This window comes from Schistocerca americana, chromosome 6 (assembly GCF_021461395.2).
Source record: "Schistocerca americana isolate TAMUIC-IGC-003095 chromosome 6, iqSchAmer2.1, whole genome shotgun sequence".
Classification (NCBI taxonomy): Eukaryota; Metazoa; Arthropoda; class Insecta; order Orthoptera; family Acrididae; genus Schistocerca; species Schistocerca americana.
Window position 1 is genome coordinate 473,785,976 of NC_060124.1, and position 18,329 is coordinate 473,804,304.

Here is an 18,329-nt window from a genome sequence, read left to right on the forward strand (position 1 = left end):
CGATTGATCCGTTTGACTTACGGCAGCGCCATCTAGCAGGCCAACCATAGCGCCATCTGGTTTCCCCCTTCAAGCTATACGAGTTTCGTTCTTTGCAGTTTTTTCGTTTGCTGCTTATTTCGGTCACTATCAATGGGCCACCCTGAATAGTCATTTTCACCAACGAAGCTGATGAAATAAACGTACTTCTTAACACTGACTAGTAGGATGTTCCAGTTTCATGTTTTTGTGAAAATTTGTTACAAAATAAGTATTAGATTTAAATCTTGCAAACTATTTTTTGTGGAATGGAATAAAACACTGAGGAATTTGTATTTATGTAAAAGAAATTTAGGTATCAGGAATGTAGTATCTTTGTGATAACTGGATTGTGAAAAAGATTTCAAAACATCAAATGTTGAGTTAGTATAACAAAAAACTGTTATTTTGGGTGTGTAAAGGTCTCGTGAAGGCCAATATAAGTGGTTTTTAAAAAATACTGGACCTTAATTTAGGCAAACAAAAATTACGTGAAAAACATTGGTACTCAATAGTTATTTTGACATTGATTGCCGAGTCACCCACAGAAAAACATTTAAATCTAATAAAAATCTTCAATCTGTGTATAAATGTTAGTTGTCCAAGACTTATGAAAAAAGTTAGTGTCGCTACAAGCGTGCATCGGAAAACTTTCATGCTGGCTACAGCGACCACTATCATACCTGTACATCACATGAAAACATGTAATCCATATCTTTAAGTGTATAAGTAAATTTAAATGTACAGTATAGACTCAAATTTGTGTCTGCTTGTTATATCGATCTAATTTATTACAAAAATTTAAGTGATGTATACTTGCAAGTTGTGAAACCAACAAGTAAATATATTTCTGACCAATATCTTATGTACGATGTCTGTACTGAAAAACAGTTTCATATGACCAAATAAAATAACTGTGGTCTTCTGTCCGAAGCCTGGTTAATGCAGCTCTCGTTGTTAGTCTATCCTGTGCAAGCCCATATATACTTCTTTCCAGTATTCTCTTCTTGTCCAAACTGCTTACTGTACACGATTCACTTCCGTTCAAGGCTACACTCCAGACAACTACCTTCGGGAAAAACTTCCTGTCACTTCCTTTAATAATGGATGTTAACAATTTCCTCTTATTCAGAAATTCTCTTCTTCTTATAGCCAGGGGAGATTTACATCCTCACTACTCCGCCTATCATCAGTTAATTTGCTGCCCAAATAGCAAAGCTCATCTATCACTTCTTGGGTCTTGTTTCCTAATCGAATTCACTCAGCATACCCTTATTTAATTGCGTTTCATTCCATTACCCTTGTCTTACTTTTGCCGATGTTCACTTTTTGTAATCTGTCTTCAAGACAAATCTATTCTGTTCAACTACGCCCAGAAATAACTCAAATGTCATAGACGAACCAAAAAGTTTTTATTTTTTTCCTCCCTCAGTTTTAGTTTCCATTCAAATTTCACCTTATTTTCCTTCACAGCATGCTCAGTATACGTACGGAATAACGTCGGGGATAGGCTGCAACCATGTCTGATTCCCTTCTCAACAACAGCTTGCCTTTCATGACCTTCAACTCTTGTAATTGCGATCTGATTTCTATATAAGTTGCAAATAAACTTTCGGTCCCTTTATTTGCTTCCCGCCACCTTCAAAATTTCAAAGAGTGAATTCCAGTAAACATTATCAAAACCTTTCTCCTAATCTACAAATGCTATAAACGTAGGTTTGCATAATTCTAAGACAAGACATAGTGTCAGTATTGTCTCCCATCTTTCTGCACTTCTCTGGAACTCAAACTGGTCTTCACCAAGGTCGGCTTCTACCAGTTTTTCCAGTCTTTTCTCAATATTTTGCGACCATGACGTATTAAACTGATGGTTGAGTAGTATTCACACCCATCAGCTCCTGCATGGAATTAATACATTCTTCCTTAAGTGTGAGAATATTTCATTAGCTGATATTGTCTGAGGGGATGCTGTTTCCTCCAGGGCACTTTCTCCACAGGGGAATGACGAACGGTGAACTAAATCCAGGCTAGCTTTTGTAGTCATGATCTGGGAAGGCTACGGAAAACTTGTGATGACAATGTAAGTGCGGCTTAATAGTTAGCAGCGTGTTTTAATGTTGACGATTATATCGCTTGTCGGTCACCAGTTTTGTTGAACCTACACAACGACTTCACTCAGCCAGGCTTTTTTTTCGTCGATTGTTGCGCAGCACTTGGTATTAGACGTGTAGAAACATTTATTCTTCAGGTAGCGGTGTTTCTACGCATATGGCTCTGCAGTTGCCGAGAACCACAGGTGACTCTTAATAATCACTACCACTATTATATCTGAAGTGTTACCATGGCCAGTAATAATGTTAGTACGGATAGTACATTTGGTAGAAATAGTACACGTACTACTTCTTCCTCAATCTGCAGGTAATTTTACCCATTTTCACAAGCTGGGACACTGTCTCGAATAAAACAGTGACCCGAATATAGAATATATTTCCTTTACTTTACGCCTATGGTCACAAACTTATTTGTCATCAGACTGCCGGTTTCGGTCTATAATGACCATGTTCACATCTGTAGGACATGTTTTTATAAAACAGACCTGAAGATGGTCACTGTAGACCGAAACCGGTAGTCTGATGACAAAAAAGCTTGTGACCATAGGCGTAAAGTAAATGAAATTTATCCATTTTGTGTCACCCACAACTCGTTCTTCTACTTTTCTTCCACGTAATAGTTCTTCGATGATTCTTCTATGCGGGTAATTTCCTCGCACTATATGTCCTACTCATGGTGTGTTCTGCGTTCTTATAATATCCAATTGATTTCTTTCCTCCGCTTTTCATAAAAGTAGCGCTTCATACGTCATTCTGTCAGTCAACCCCAAAAATATAGGAATTTTTGTGTTATTACCTGGTCGTAACAATGAAAGAGATCTACCTATAGGAGTCGGGCCTTTGCTGTACCCTTACCTTTGAGGCCTTCAGCGACGTCTCATAGTTACCTCTCTTTATCGTGCCATCTACCGCTTGTATCGATCTATTATTATACTTTCAACCATTTTCAGTCCAGCTTTTCCTATAATTTGCTGTGGAGCCTTCGATTGAGTACGAACATCAGAGTCCTACCTCTAACATAGATCATTTTCATGTTTCTAGTGTTTCAGATGAGGTTGTGAGTTTATTTAGTGAGGCTAATAATCAGTCGTCACTCAGGTCAAGGTTTTTCGTGGGCATGGAAGCCTAGCAGGTGAAGTGGTGGCGTACAGATGCAGGAGGCCGATCTCACACATACACCCAGGGAGGCAGTACTCAGATGTCCTCGTCCAACAGAATGAAGGCAGCAGCTTGCAGTCATTCGGTATGGCCTTTACCAGGAGAAGGCCCAGGCTAGACTGCATCTTCTATGAATCATGTATGTGACCAAAACAGCAATGGTAGCTTCGAGTGGCTCTTAGGTGAAGTCTTTGCGCAGGCAGTAGGCAACACATCACGGTTCGCCTAAGACCCAGTTCTGTAACTAACGAGACGCACATTCTTTCGGAATCAGAGATGCAGACTGGATGGCTGGACATTGAGACTTCTAAAGCAGAGGTATTTAAGCGGAAGATAACTTGATCATGGCCAATGCCAGGCACTCACTCGCCACATGTCACATCGCTAGCTTGTTACGCCACGTGTGTTAGCCATGTGGCTAGCGTGGCCGCGTGTTTCCGCGTGCGCCTGCGTAACGAGTGATGGGTACTGTTACGTCTGCCACAGACGGCCCCTGTCAGGCAGACTACACTCAAGACACCTCTGGGTACCTTATAACATACACAAGCACTTGAGGGCGCAACCAAGAGGAAAACTATTCTTCAAAACAAACAGAACTTGCTAGAGACTAATGCGAACCTTTTTCTGCAGAGGTCGCCTCACAGATACAGGGAAAGTTGGAGTACTCCGCCGACCTCCGCCGGCTTTATAAGGCCAGCGCGGCAGCAGTACAGCACTTGGTGTGCCCAGTCCCACCCCCCTCCTTCCATTCCACCTCTCCTCACTCTCCCTTCACCCTCTATCTTTGTCGCCCCCTCTCCCGCTTCTTCCTCCCGCTCCTCTCGTTCTGATCCCTTCCCCCCACTCCCCCAGCCTGTCACTGCAGCTCCGGCTCGGGTGGTGGCCCGTCGGGCCACTGCCCACGCCCAGCTCTCCCCGTCACCTTCGCCATCACCGCCGCCACTGCCACCGTCATCGTCATCGTCGCCGTCGCCTTCGCCTTCACCGTCACCGTCACCATCTCCGGCGCCGACTCCGGCCCCGGGACCTGCCCCTCCCCGCCACATTCCCGTTGTTCCCATCCCCCACACCTCCTCCACCGCCGTCAAGCGCCCCGGTGGCACTCCTGCTTCCTCTGCTTCCAAAAAGGCTGCGCCTCGTCCTCCTTCCCCCACCCATGATGCCATGGAAGTCTCCCCGCCTGTCCCTGCCCCCTCATCCTCCTCCTCTCCCCCTTCCTCCTACCGCTACCTCCTCTCCCGTCCTGATCCCTCTCTCCTTGAAGCCTGGAACCTCACCCTCTTCCTTCGCCAGCATTGTCCTGGTGCCCCCATCTCCCTCCTCACTCCTCGCCGAGATTCGGTCCTCATCTCCTCCCCCAGCCCAACCCTCCACACCTACCTCCTTTCCCGCATCCCTGTCACCCGCTTTGGCCCTCATGCCTCTCTCACCCCTGCTCCTTCACCACCTCCCTCCCGCCAACCCCAACCTCCACATCGCCTGCCAACTCTCACCGCCGTGATCACTCGGCTTAGTCCAGTGATCACGGAGGAGGAGGTGTTGGCGGAGCTCCAGGTGCATCCCCATTTGGAGGTGCGTGCGGTTCGCCGCATACATAACGCTGCCGGCCCCACCTGCCTTATGCGGGTTTTTTCTGAGCACGCCCCGTCCATTGACCGTCTCCTGAAGGAGGGTGCCCTCCTTTTTAACCAGCGGTACAAGGTCGACCCCTCCCGTTCCCCTCCTCAATCCCTGCGCTGCCAGAGGTGTCTACGCTATAACGCGCACCCCACAGCTGAGTGCCACGAGGCCCCCACCTGCCCGCATTGTCGGCAAGCGCGCTTCCTCAGGCAGTGCCCCAACCTCCAATCCCCTCCTTCCTGCAATACCTGCAATCTCCCCCATCCCACCTACTCCCAAAAGTGTAAAGCCCGACCCCCTCCAACCACTCCTGAACTCACCGTCCCTGTCCGTCCCCTGGACGCCCCCACCCCTCCTGGCAATTCCCTTCGTCCCCCCCCCCCCACCGCTGAAGACATCATCAGGTTCCTTACCATCGTCCTCCAGAATGTTCATCCCTTTCAGCGCCCACACACCCTCCAACAGATCTCCCTCGCCGCCCGTTCCATATTCCAACTCAAGATGTACGCCACCTACTCCAACAACCAGGCCCATTTCACCTTCTCCCGCTTCGACACCCTCGTCTAAATCCCTATCATGGCGCGACAGCAACGTATCCTTTTCAACAACATCCGCTCCCTACCCGCCAACAGGAACCTCTTCCTGCACACCCTTGCCACCCACCGCGTGGATGCCTTCCTCCTTGATGAAACCTTCCTCCAACCCCACCACACCATTCACACTTTGCCCTACCTCCTCCACCGCTCCGATAATCCCCTCCCAATTGCGCGTGGCGGAGTTGCCATTGGTCACCACTGCCAGATCCCCGTTCGGGTCCAACCTCTCCTTCCCGACCCCACCGAACACCTGACCCTTAGTCTCTTCTTCCCCGGCCTTACCGTTACCTGCGCCACCATCTATGTCCGCCCCAACGCTCCTATTCCCTTCGACTTCCTCTCTCACGTCGATCGTACCTTTTCCTCCTACGTGATCGCCGCCGACCTCAACATCCATAGTCGTTCCGCTGCCCAGTTACGGCGGTGGCATCGGTTCCTCTCCACCCTTCAAGGTGACCTCGTCCCCATCCCCCGGCATACCCGTCCTGAATCCAACTCCACTCCTGATGTTATCCTCTCCTCCCCCAACCTCCTTGGCCGCATAACGGTGGATGTCCTGGAGCCTATTGGTAGCGACCATCTCCCTGTCCTCCTCACCGTTTCAGACGGTCGTCGCCCTCGCCCCGACCCTCGTACTGACCCTCCCCCTAAGTATGTCCACGACTATTCCTGAGCCGACTGGAATGCCTACCGGGATACCCTTTCCACCCAGGTCGATAGCCACCCTCTCACCTACCACCACCCTGACGATGTCACCCATGCCGCCTCCTTTCTCCAGCAGACCTTGTCTGAGGCCGTGGAGGCCCACGTTCCTACTGTCGCCATCCACCCCCACCATCCTACCTTACCCCCACAGGCCGTTCTCCTCCTCCGTGAATCCCGTCGTCTCTACCGTGCCTTCCTCCGCACGCGTGACCCGGACACACTACGACGCCACCGGCAACTCCAGCGACACGTTCGTAATTTGCTCGCGGCTAAGAAACGCCGGGACTGGCGACAGACATGCACCTGTTTAAATGCAACCCTACCAATCAACTCGTCCAAGTTCTGGTCGGCCTTCCGTCGCCTTACTGGAACTAAACCCTCCCCCTACTATCCTCTTCTCCACGATGATCACCCCTTCCCTGACACCCTTAGTAAGGCCAATCACTTTGCCTCCTACCTCTCCGATGTCTTCTCTATCCCCGACGATCCCCAGTTCGATTACTCCCTCCTCCCAGATATCCGCGATCGAACTGACACCTCTGTCCCTCCCCTCGCCCCTGGTTTCCAGTACTTGGACAACATTACACACACGGAACTCAATGCCCCTATCACTACCCAGGATCTCATTGATACACTCCGCACAAAACGCAACACTGCTCCTGGTCACGATCGTGCCACCTACCGTCACCTTCGTGAAGCTCCTGTCTCTTTCCTCTCCACCCTGGCCAGGCTCTACAATGTAGTCCTATCCACCGGTTACTACCCCGACCTGTGGAAAACCTCCCGTATCCTCATGTTCCTTAAACCTGGCAAACCGCCGTCCGCCGTCTCCTCCTACCGTCCCATCAGCCTTACCTCGGTCTTCAGCAAGGTCCTGGAATCTGTCCTCACCCGCCGCATCCACCAGCATCTCCGCCAGCACCGCCTTCTTCCCGTCACCCAGTGTGGCTTTTGGCCATCCTTCTCTTCTGACGATCTTCTCCTTCACCTCACTCATCTCCTTTCCGAACAGCTTAATTCCCGTCGCTCCGCAATCTTCCTCTCCCTTGACCTCGAACGCGCTTATGACCGCGTCTGGCATTCCGGTCTCCTCTTCAAGCTCCAAACCTTTGCCCTTCCCATTAACTACGACCGTCTGATCGGTTCCCTTCTCTCCCGCCGTCCTTCCTATGTCACCATCCATCACACGGATTCCTACACCTTTTTCCCCTCCGCCGGTGTGCCCCAAGGCTCCGTCCTCTCCCCCCTTCTGTACCTTTTGTACACGGCGGACATGCCGCCGCCGTCGCCCCCCGTCCACCTCCTCCAGTTTGCCGATGACACCGCCTTCCTCGCCCTTGCCCCCACCCTGCAACGCTCCCAACGCCTTCTCCAATCCCATCTTGACCGATTCACTGCTTGGTGTAACCAGTGGTTGCTCAAGGTCAATCCTTCGAACACCCAGGCGATCATTGTAGGCAAAACCACCCCTTCCTTCCGCCTCCTTGATTTCTATCTCACCGTCTATGGCCGTCCCATCGCCCTCACTCCCACCCTTAAGTACCTTGGCGTCACCCTCGACCGTCACCTCTCCTGGACTCCCCATCTCCATACAATCCAAGCCAAGGCACATTCCCGACTCCGTCTCCTCAAGCTCCTTTCCGGCCGTACGTGGGGTCTGGACCCTTACACAATCCTCCACACCTATAAATCCCTCATCCGCCCTATCCTTTGTTATGCCCATCCAGCCTGGATCTCCGCCCCCCCTACCTTTTATAAATCCCTCCAAATTCCTTGAACGCCATGCTCTCCGCCTCGCCTATCGCATCCGTCTCCCCTCCCCCACGTGGATCCTGTATGATCTCATCCCCTTCCCCCACCTCCTCCTTTTCCTTGAAAGGATACGGATCCTTTACACCTCCCGTAAACTCGATCCTCCTCACCCGCTCGTCTCCCCAATCCTCTCCCATCCCCGCCCGCTGCCGCGCCTGTATTCCCACGTCCCGCCCGGTCTCCATCTCTCCACCCTCCTTACTCTCTCCCAAGGTGGCTTCCGCCAGCTCCCCCTCCCTGATGATGTCCTCCTCCCCTCCATCTACCCCTCCTATCAACTTTGACCCTGCCCCACCACCCACTTCCGGTGTCCTTTCCTTTAGGCACCCTCCCTCCCTCCCTTCTCTTCCCTTCCCTCCCCTTCTCTTTCCTTTTCCCCCGTCCCCTCCCTCCACCACTCTTCCCCCCGGGCTTCCCCTCCCCCTTCCTCCCTCCCCCCTTTCTCCCCTGCCCATGGCATCTCTGCTCTCTCCTCTCCCTCTCCCACTCCCCTTCCTCCTCCTCCTCTCTTGGCAGGTCCCCAGACTCGCACATGCATAGTGAACATTCGCGCGCCGGAGATCATTGCCGTCAGTGTCTAGTGTGTGTGCTTCGTTTTGTGTTTCGTGCAGTTCCAACTCCACTGTTCACATGTGCCGTCGCAGCTCTCCGTGTTTTGTGCGCCGTGTCAACAAGTGTTAGTGTTTTTTCGTCCAACGTGAACGGCTTCTTGTTTTTTGTTTTTTTGTAACTACTTTCTTTGCCCGCCATTTTTTGTATTTTCTGTGTCACCTATCTCATATTATTGTACCCCATACGGCTGAAGAGCGGCGTATTAAGCTGCTGCCAGCCCGCCTTGTATAAGGTGCTGAAAATTACAATAAAGGAAAAAAAAAAGCAGTACAGCCAGCTCCTCTCCGAGCTAGGACTAGCTCCGACGGACCTCACCGACGCTCTTGATGAATGGACATCTACAAGTTATTTGTTTTTGTGTGTATATAGTGATTGTTCGAGAAGTGTAGTTCAGTTTCAAGAAACGACATTATACTGAGTGTTCTACAATACTGAGTATTCTCCGGATACCATGTATGGTTCATAACGAAGTCGGGTCGTGTGGCCCATGCAAATAATTATGTTTAGTTTTTAGGGCACGATGCCACTGTTGAAGAAGAAGTGTGCCACTGGTCGAGGGGATTGGTCACTGAAATGGAGTAAGATGTCTCAAGTGTTCTTGAAGGCGAAATGACCGAAACAGCTGATACCGATCGTTTTAACGTTAATACCCGTATTACTACACTGCAAAGGAGATCAATATAGGTTTCCGGGGATCAACAGACATTTTGGACACCTCATATGGGGCTGACAAGTACGAGAATTATCACACAATCAGCTTAAAGCGCATGTATCTAAGTTGCTGACAGGAATAACACACAGATGAATGGAAAAGAAAGTTGAGGGTTGGGCAGTTTCGCTTTAGAAAAGGTAAACGCACTAGAGAGGCAATTCGGACGTTGCTGTTGATAATGGAAACAAGACCAAATAAAAATCGGGACACGTTAATAGGATTTGTCGACCTGGTAAACGCGTTCGACAATGTAAAATGGTGAAAGATGTTCCAACTTCTGAGAAAAATAGGGGCAATCTATAGAGGGAGACGGTAATATACAACACGCAAGAGGAAATATAAGAGCGAACGACCAAGATTGAAGCCCTCGGACTAAAAAGGGTGTGAGACAGGGATGTAGCCTTTCTAACCGCTGTTCAATCTTCACATTGAAGAAGCGATTACGGAATTAAAAGAAAGATTCAGGGGTGGGATTAAAATTCAAGGTGAAAAGATATCAATGATACGATTCGCTAATGACATTTCTGTCCTAAGTGGTAGTCAAGAAGAATTACGTGATCTTCTGAATGAAATGAACTGTCTAATGAGTACAGAATATGGGTTGAGAGTAAATCGAAGAAAGACGAAAGTACTGGGGAGTAGCAGGAATGTGAACAGTGAGAAACTTAACATCAGGATTGATGCCCACGAAATGGATGCTACGGACTAGGCAGCAAAATAACGAATTGCGGGCAAAGCAGACTAGAACTGGAAAAAAAGGCACCATTCCTGGCCAAGAGAAATCTACTAGTATCAAACATAGGCCTTGATTTGAGGAGGAAATTTCTGAGAATGTACGTCTGGAGCGTAGCTTTGTATGCCAGTGAAACATGGACTGTGGGAAAACCGGAGCGGAAGAGAATCGAAGCATTTGAGATGTGGTGCTACAGTGAATGTTGAAAATTAGGGGGACTGATAAGGTAAGGAATGAGGAGGATCTGCGCAGAAACGGAGAGGAAAGAGGTATGTGGGAAGCACTGACGAGGAGAAGGGACAGGATGATAGGACATATGCTAAGACATCGGGGAATGACTTCCATGGTACTATAGGGAGCTGTAGAGGGCAAAAACTGTACAGGAATACAGAGGTTGAAATACATCAAGCAAATAACTGAGGACGTAGGTTGCAAGTGCTACTCTGGAATGAAGAGGTTGGCACAGGAGAGGAATTCGTGGCGAGCCGCTCAAACCGATCAGAAGGCTGATGTAAAAAAAAAAAAAAAAAAAAAAAAAAAAAAAAAAAAAAAAAAAAAAAAAAAGTTCCCTATAACATTGCGTCGAAAGCTGTCATAGTATTAAAAGCAATAGGTAGCGATCTTGATTAACACGATTCTTCAAGTATAATTAAGGTAATGGTCAAATAATAGTTTTGTAAACTACCTCCTTTGGGAGATGGACTGTACTTCGTGGCGATTCTTTCAACGAATGTCAGTCTGGCATCTCCTTATCTGTCATTATTCTTACGTGATCGTACCACTTTACACGGCTGTTCGCCCATTCTTCAAAATTACTTAACGGGTGTGACTGCTTCCAATGGCTTTACTGCTTTCGTATAATCGTACAATAATGAGTCTTTGTGCCTGTTTATGACCAACATTTACATATGTTTATGTTGAGTGCCACCTGCTGTTCTCTTACCAAGTACAGGTCTTCCCGAATTTCGCTACAATTTTGTCTCGTTCTTTGTACACAAAAGCGCCTTCCACTGAAAGCCTCGTAAAACTTCCCACGTTATCGACTAGATAAAAAGCACTCCGTCTTTAGGCCACAAGTGGCCCATCGGGACCATCCAACCGCCGTGTCATCCTCAGTGGAAGATGCGGATAGGAGGGGCGTGTGGTCAGAACACCGCCCTCCCGTTCGTTATGATGGTTTTCTTTGACCAGAGCCGCTACTATTCGGTCGAGTAGCTGCTCAATTGGCATCACGAGGCTGAGTGCACCCCGAAAAATGGCAACAGCGCATGGCGGCTGGATGGTCATCCATCCAAGTGCTGGCCACGCCCGACAGTGCTTAACTTCGGAGATCTGACGGGAACCGGTGTATCCACTGCGGCAAGGCCGTTGCCTTATTGACTAGATAATTTACACTTATTGTGCAAAGTAATGTTCTCTTAGCACTCCTCTGGGATACGGCCGGTGTTACTTTTACATCTGCAATTTCTTTCCTTTAAGAATGTTTTGCAAATTGTCCATGCATTAAACGTGGAGAAAAGTCCTTTCGCACCATGAAATAGCAAGACCAGGAGCCTGTTAATTAATTAGTATAAGAACTGCGGATTACGTGTAATTACTAGAACACTCCCTTTTCCAGCACCTGAACAAAGTGAGGATATCTGATAGGGTGGCCTTCCTCGGCTGCTGTTAGGCGCTTTGACATGGAAATGAGGCATGCTAAGCCGGTGGATGTTCATCAGAGGTCGCTCCTTGATGCTGATACCCTGTGCGTGGGTGTCGGACACGGGCGTTCGAGCATGTTGTCCTCACTATAAAGACACGGCGCTACGCTGGAGGCGTAATTGAAATTCCTCCTCCTCTCGCGACGGCGGCAGCTGTCAGCACTCTCGAGATTGGTTCTCCCGCTAGTCTCCGGCTCCGGATATTACGCGGAAAACAGCGCGGTCCGATCATCGACCTCCTAACATTCTTTATTAGTACAGCAGCTGCAACTAGTTTGTAGGAACACACTGCAGTTTCTGATACAATAGAGGAGACCAGTAACTAGACTACATACAAAACAATTTAGATACCGCTTATGTTTGTCATTAATCGGTTCCATCGGCATTAGAACTTGTACAAAGTTTCCGCAGTTTTGATAGGTGATCATTTTCGATGGGGAAAACGTGCTAAGCTGCAGAGCAAAGGTTCAGTAAACTCTGTTATGTTTTGAGAATGCGTATTGAAATTATGTGATTACTGGGAAAATATGTGTAACTCATTATTTATTATGGCCTTCAGTCCCTCTCTTAAAGCGGTCCAGTGTTTTGCACATAAAATACTTGTTACATCTGAAACGTCCCCTTAGAAAAATTATGAATTCTGTGCTGGTAAACCTCTTACATTATTTGATTTTCAAACAACTGAGCAAAACTCAACGTACCCAGACACTTTTCTCTTTACTTATTCCGATCATCACTAAACTGAGACAGAAAATTTTTGGCCCAAGGCAATCTGACTTTCAATAATCCCTACAAAAGAATGGCCCTGACTAACAATAACCCATACCTTTCATGAATCACTTATCTCACAAAAATCTTAATTACTCGAACTACGGCAATACAGCGAGCGCCAATACTACCAGCTAAAAAAAAAGATTCTTACTACTGAAAGGCATAGTTAGCAAATGAAAGATTTTGATAGAGAACAAACAAATTATTTACTTTAATAGTGTTCAGAAGTGATTTTATATATATATATATATATATATATATATATATATATATATATACAATCAGTTCATAACACCCAGTCTTACAAATTTAATCTTTCTGAAGGACCCACATCCAGATCGTCCGCTCTCAAAACTCTGGCATCTCTCTCTCTCCACATCCACCACTGCTGGCGGCTCACCTCCAACTGCCCAACGCTACGCGCTGTTCACATCCAACTGCACAACACTGCAGTAGCAAATATTCCAACAATGCAAACCAGCCACAAACGGCACAGAACAGTCAGTGATTTTCATACAGAGCGCTACGTGGCGTTACCAACATAAAAACCTAAACAGCCTACTTACAAAAAAATGGTTCAAATGGCTCTGAGCACTATGCGACTTAACTTCTGAGGTCATCAGTCGCCTAGGACTTAGAACTACTTAAACCTAACTAACCTAAGGACATCACACACATCCATGCCCGAGGCAGGATTCGAACCTGCGACCGTAGCGGTCGCTCGGTTCCAGACTGTAGCACCTACTTACACATGTTAATCACTTAAGAGCTGACAACAATTGTGATGAGACAAATATCGCTAAAACGGTGTTAGTAGTATCAAAATTGGTTTGAAAGAAGATCTGAATGAAGAGGAAATGGACCAAATACTGTCTAGTGTCTAAACATGGGCTAATTGTTGCCTAAGGGCATACAGGTGCTGCAGCAAAGGGGTGGCAGTGTTAAACTGCCAGAGAGGGAGCCAAAAAGCGAAAGAGAGCAGTTGATCGTTTGCAACCGAAGTGTTTGGTTGAAGTGGTATGCAGGGTGTTACCGTAAGAGCGTACAAAAATATAACAGGACATAGAGAATGCTCCACTGAACAATTTTATGTAGAGAATCAGGTGTCGGAGAAGCTAGGTTAAGAAGATAAGGAAGTAAACTTGTCTACCTCTCGGTCTAACACTACTGTTTTCCAGCTTATTTTACAACTAACATGCGTAAAAGTTTACACGTACTCTTTATTTACAAATACATTCTTTATTTCCTGCAAGGAAACGAGGATGACGAGCCTGATTATTAGGAAGTCATGACGCAGTACGCCATCTGAATGGCCGCATGTACATGAGATTCGTGCCAAGGGTTCTGCCTGACTTGATGGAGAACATATCCTTGGCTGTTCGTGGGAGGATGTGGGTACAACACAGCGGCGCACCGCCTCACTTCAATGTGGATGCCCGCAGCCATCTCAATGCGGTATTTCCTGGTCACTGGACTGGAAGAGGAGGTCCTATTAGAAGGCCTGCCAGGTCACCTGAGCTGAATCCCTTTGATTATTTCCTATGGGGATATCTAAAGTCACTAGTGTATGAGACCCCAGTGGATACGCAGATAGATTTATTTGCCAGAATTATAGCTGCCCGTGATGTGATAAAAAACGCACCATGGATATTTGTCATGGTGCATCAGAATCTTGTTCGCCGGTGTGATGCTTGCATTGAGGTTGATGGGCATCAGTTTTAGTACATTTTGTAATATAGTACAAATGGTTCACATGGCTCTGAGCACTATGGGACTTAACTTCTGAGGTCATCAGTCCCCTAGAACTTAGAACTACTTAAACCTAACTAACCTAAGGACATCACACACATCTATGCCCGAGGCAGGATTCGAACCTGCGACCGTAGCAGTCGCGGGGTTCCGGACTGAAGGGCCTAGAACCGCACGGCCACCGCGGCCGGCTAGTACAGATGGTAGGTTCATTGTGTCAGTGAGGGTATTTTCAGTTAACTGTAACCAATGCAAATGAAAAAAAAAAGTACAGAATGATTGATTTATGACTCATGTTGGTTCAGGATGTCAGGAAAAAAAGCCGAGGTATTTTCCAAAGAATAAAAGAAAGTGCTGGAATGAAAAGGACGAGGAGAAAGCTATTATAGTTGTCCAAGAAAAGCGGAAATTGTGATGTTTAATGTACCTCGTATAAGTCTCCAGACCTTGCGCAGAATGCATGATATGACTCCCGCCTAGCAGTTTGTAGTAAACAAGGGACAAAACCCTATTTTAGTGCAGAATTAGAGGAACAGCTGGTTGAATGCCTCGTTATCATTAGATATACTACAGCATATTCGAGACGGATTTCAGCTTGCAATTCGAAGTGGTCTCCAACCTCCTTTCAAGTCAAATGAAGATCTTTTTCTGATTCGACACAGAGAAAGTTTATCATTTCGTAAACATTGTCGAACATGTAAAATTTGTCATGGTGCATCAGAATCTTGTTCGCCGATGTGATGCTTGCATGGAGGTTGTACGTCGCCTTCCTATGGATGCTGCTGAAGAAATAAGGTCAGGTTCTTCTGAAAGCTCCTTCTCAACGCAGTAATATAACCGCTGAAGAAAGGGCTGCACTACGGAACCTTCTAGAAGATTCGGAAATAGTGTTGCTCAAGGTTGATGAAGGTAACTCTACCGTTTTGTTACCTCGTGGGTTGTATTTGGAGAAGATGTATAGTGATACTATGTATCGGAGAACTGATCCAACAGCACGTGTGCAACGGAAGACGTGTGCACTTTTGAACTCTTCCTCGCTAACTCCAGAGACCATCAAGCGATTAAGACCACATGGCAGCATACCACCGAGAATGTATGGTCTTCCTAAAGTGCACAAAGAAGGTCTGCCTTTACGGCCTTTAGTGAGTAATATTGACGCACCCACATATGATTTAGCCAAACATCTATCTTCTTTGTTGAGACCATTTGTTGGCAAATGTTCACACCATATACGGAACTCTGCTGATTTTATTAACAGACTGGGGGCTCTCCACTTAAGTAGTTCGGACCTTCTAGGGAGTTTTGATGTAGTTTCCCTTTTCACAAAAGTACCTCTTGCGGATTCCTTGATTCTAATTGGTCAGCAGTTTGAATCGGACATTACTGCTTTGTTTCGACATACTCTTTCCTCAACTTCTTTTATGTTTAACCAGGAATATTTTGAACAGTCTGACGGTGTCGCCATACGCAGCCCTCTGTCTCCTCTTTATGGAGGATTTTGAGGAGAGAGCACTTGAATCAGCTGTCTATAAACCAACTGTTTTTTGGAAATAATTCGATGACACTTTCATAGTGTGGCCCCACGGAGAAGAAAAGTTAATGGAGTTTTTTCATCATCTTAACTCCATCCATGAGAATATTCGATTTACTATGGAACTAGAGAAAGATGGCTGCCTTCCATTCCTGGATGTTTTGGTTAAACGGAAGAGTGACGGCACTGTGGGACATTCTGTCTATCGCAAGCCCACTCACACTGATTTGTATTTGCATTCTTCAAGTTGGCATCACTCATCCCAGACCATGAGTGTACTTAAGACCCTTGTACACAGGGCACACACAGTGTCGGATGCAGAGAATTTGCCTAAGGAACTGGCACATTTGAGGACGGTGTTCAAAGACAAGGGGTAATCGACCCAACAAATTAATAGGGCCTTCTCAACTAGAGCCAGGAACCGGGAAGTGGATAAAGAGGAGGACGCGCCAGCCAAGTCCCTAGCTTTTCTTCCCTTTGTCGGAAATATCTCCTTCAAGATAGCAAGGATTCTTAATCATTTTAATGTGAAAGTGGTTTTTCGTCCGCCTTCTAAGATTTAGGATTTGCTGTGATGGGTGAAGTATGATTTGTTACTGCGGAAGGCGGGAATTTACTAAATACCGTGTCAATGTGGTATGCCCTATATAGGACAGACAACGCGTACAGTGGAAGAGTGTTGTACAGAACATGAACGTTGCACTCGCCTACTGCAACCCAATAAGTCTGCAGTTGCGGAACATTGTATTTCTAAAGGACATTCAATGGAGTACGACGAAGTTTCGATTTTGGCCACTGCAACGACTTTTTGGGACCCCATTATCAAAAAATCAATTGAAATACGCATTGCGGGAAATCTAATGAACCGTGACAGTTGTTACGAATTGAATAACGCACGGAATCCCGTCATCTCCTAAGTCTGCGCGAGACGAAGACGCCAGAAGACTTCGATAGCTGCGGCCTGCGCCAATACCTACGGCAGCTGACAAGGGAACATCCCCATCGCACCCCCCTCAGATTTAGTTATAAGTTGGCACAGTGGATAGGCCTTGAAAAACTGAACACAGATCGATCGAGAAAACAGGAAGAAGTTGTGTGGAACTATGAAAAAATAAGCAAAATATACAAACTGGGTCGTCCATGTGCAATATAGGCAATATTAAGGGCAACATGTGGTGAGCAGCGCCGTGGTCCCGTGGTTAGCGTGAACAGCTGCGGAACGAGAGGTCTTCAGTTCAAATCTTCCCTCAACCGAAAATTTTAACTTTTTATTTTCAGTTTATGTGAAAAACTCTTATGTTTTCATCACTTTTTTTGGAGTGATTATTACATCCACAAGAAAACCTAAATCGGGCAAGGTAGAAGAATCTTTTCACCCATCCGCCAAGTGTACCAGTTAGGTGGGTCGACAACATATTCCTGTCATGTGACGCACATGCTGTCACCAGTGTCGTATACAAAATATCAGACGTGTTTTCCTGTGGAGGAATCGGTTGACCTATGACCTTGCGATCAAATGTTTTCGGTTCCCATTGGAGAGGCACGTCCTTTCGTCAACTAATCACACGGTTTTGCGGTGCGGTCGCAAAACACAGACACTAAACATATTACAGTGAACAGAGACGTCAATGAACGAACGGACAGATCATAACTTTGCGAAAATAAAGAAAGCAAAATTTTCAGTTTAGGGCAGATTTGAACCAAGGACTTCTCATTCCGCAGCTGGTCACGCTAACCACGGGACCACGGCGCTCCTCGCCTCACGTTCCCCCTAATATTGCCTATCTTACGCATGGACGACCCAGTTTGTATATTTTGCTTATTTTTTCATAGTTCCACACAGCTTCTTCCTGTTTTCTCGATTGATCTGTGTTCAGTTTTTCAAGGCCTATCCACTGTGCCAACTTAAAACTAAATCTGAGGGGGGTGTGATGGGGATGTTCCCTTGTGAGTACTGCAGTTCCACCGGCGAGGGCGCTGCTGCTGGGCGATGTGGCCCTTCTGTCTCCGCAATTGCAACGCATGTGCGGCAGTACTATCAGCGCACTATAAAAGCTGGAACGGAGAAATCCTTTGTCAGTCTTCGTTCGGCTCATCTGAAGATGGCTGGCAGTTGTCCAGCCGAAATATCGTGTAACGAAGTTTACGGCGACCGGCTGCAAGCCCGAAATCTTTTTGAACCATTGTCGAACATAGTTTGCAAGGGCACTAGGCATCAACAAGAAAACTTTTTGGAAGAAGCGTACCAAAAGCACCAGTTCACTGCAGAAAGAATATTCAACGTAGATGAACAGTCTTTCAGTTGTCCAGAGCAAAATCCCATGTATCAGAAGGAGAAAGGGCAGGAAGAAAATAGCAGCTTTTACGTTTGCGGAGAGACGTTCTACAGCGACAGTTACTGCCATCATGAAGGCAGCTAAGCAGTTTGTTCTTCCTATGGTGACTTTTCTACGAACGGACACGACACACATTCTAATTAAAGGAGCTCCTCCGGGTCC

The 18,329-nt window shown here is 46.9% G+C and overlaps 1 pseudogene; it reads right to left on the bottom strand.

Moving 5' to 3' along the window:
• Window positions 1–11,333: 11,333 nt before the first annotated feature.
• On the bottom strand, window positions 11,334–11,450 carry LOC124620629 (annotated as a pseudogene).
• Window positions 11,451–18,329: the final 6,879 nt, after the last annotated feature.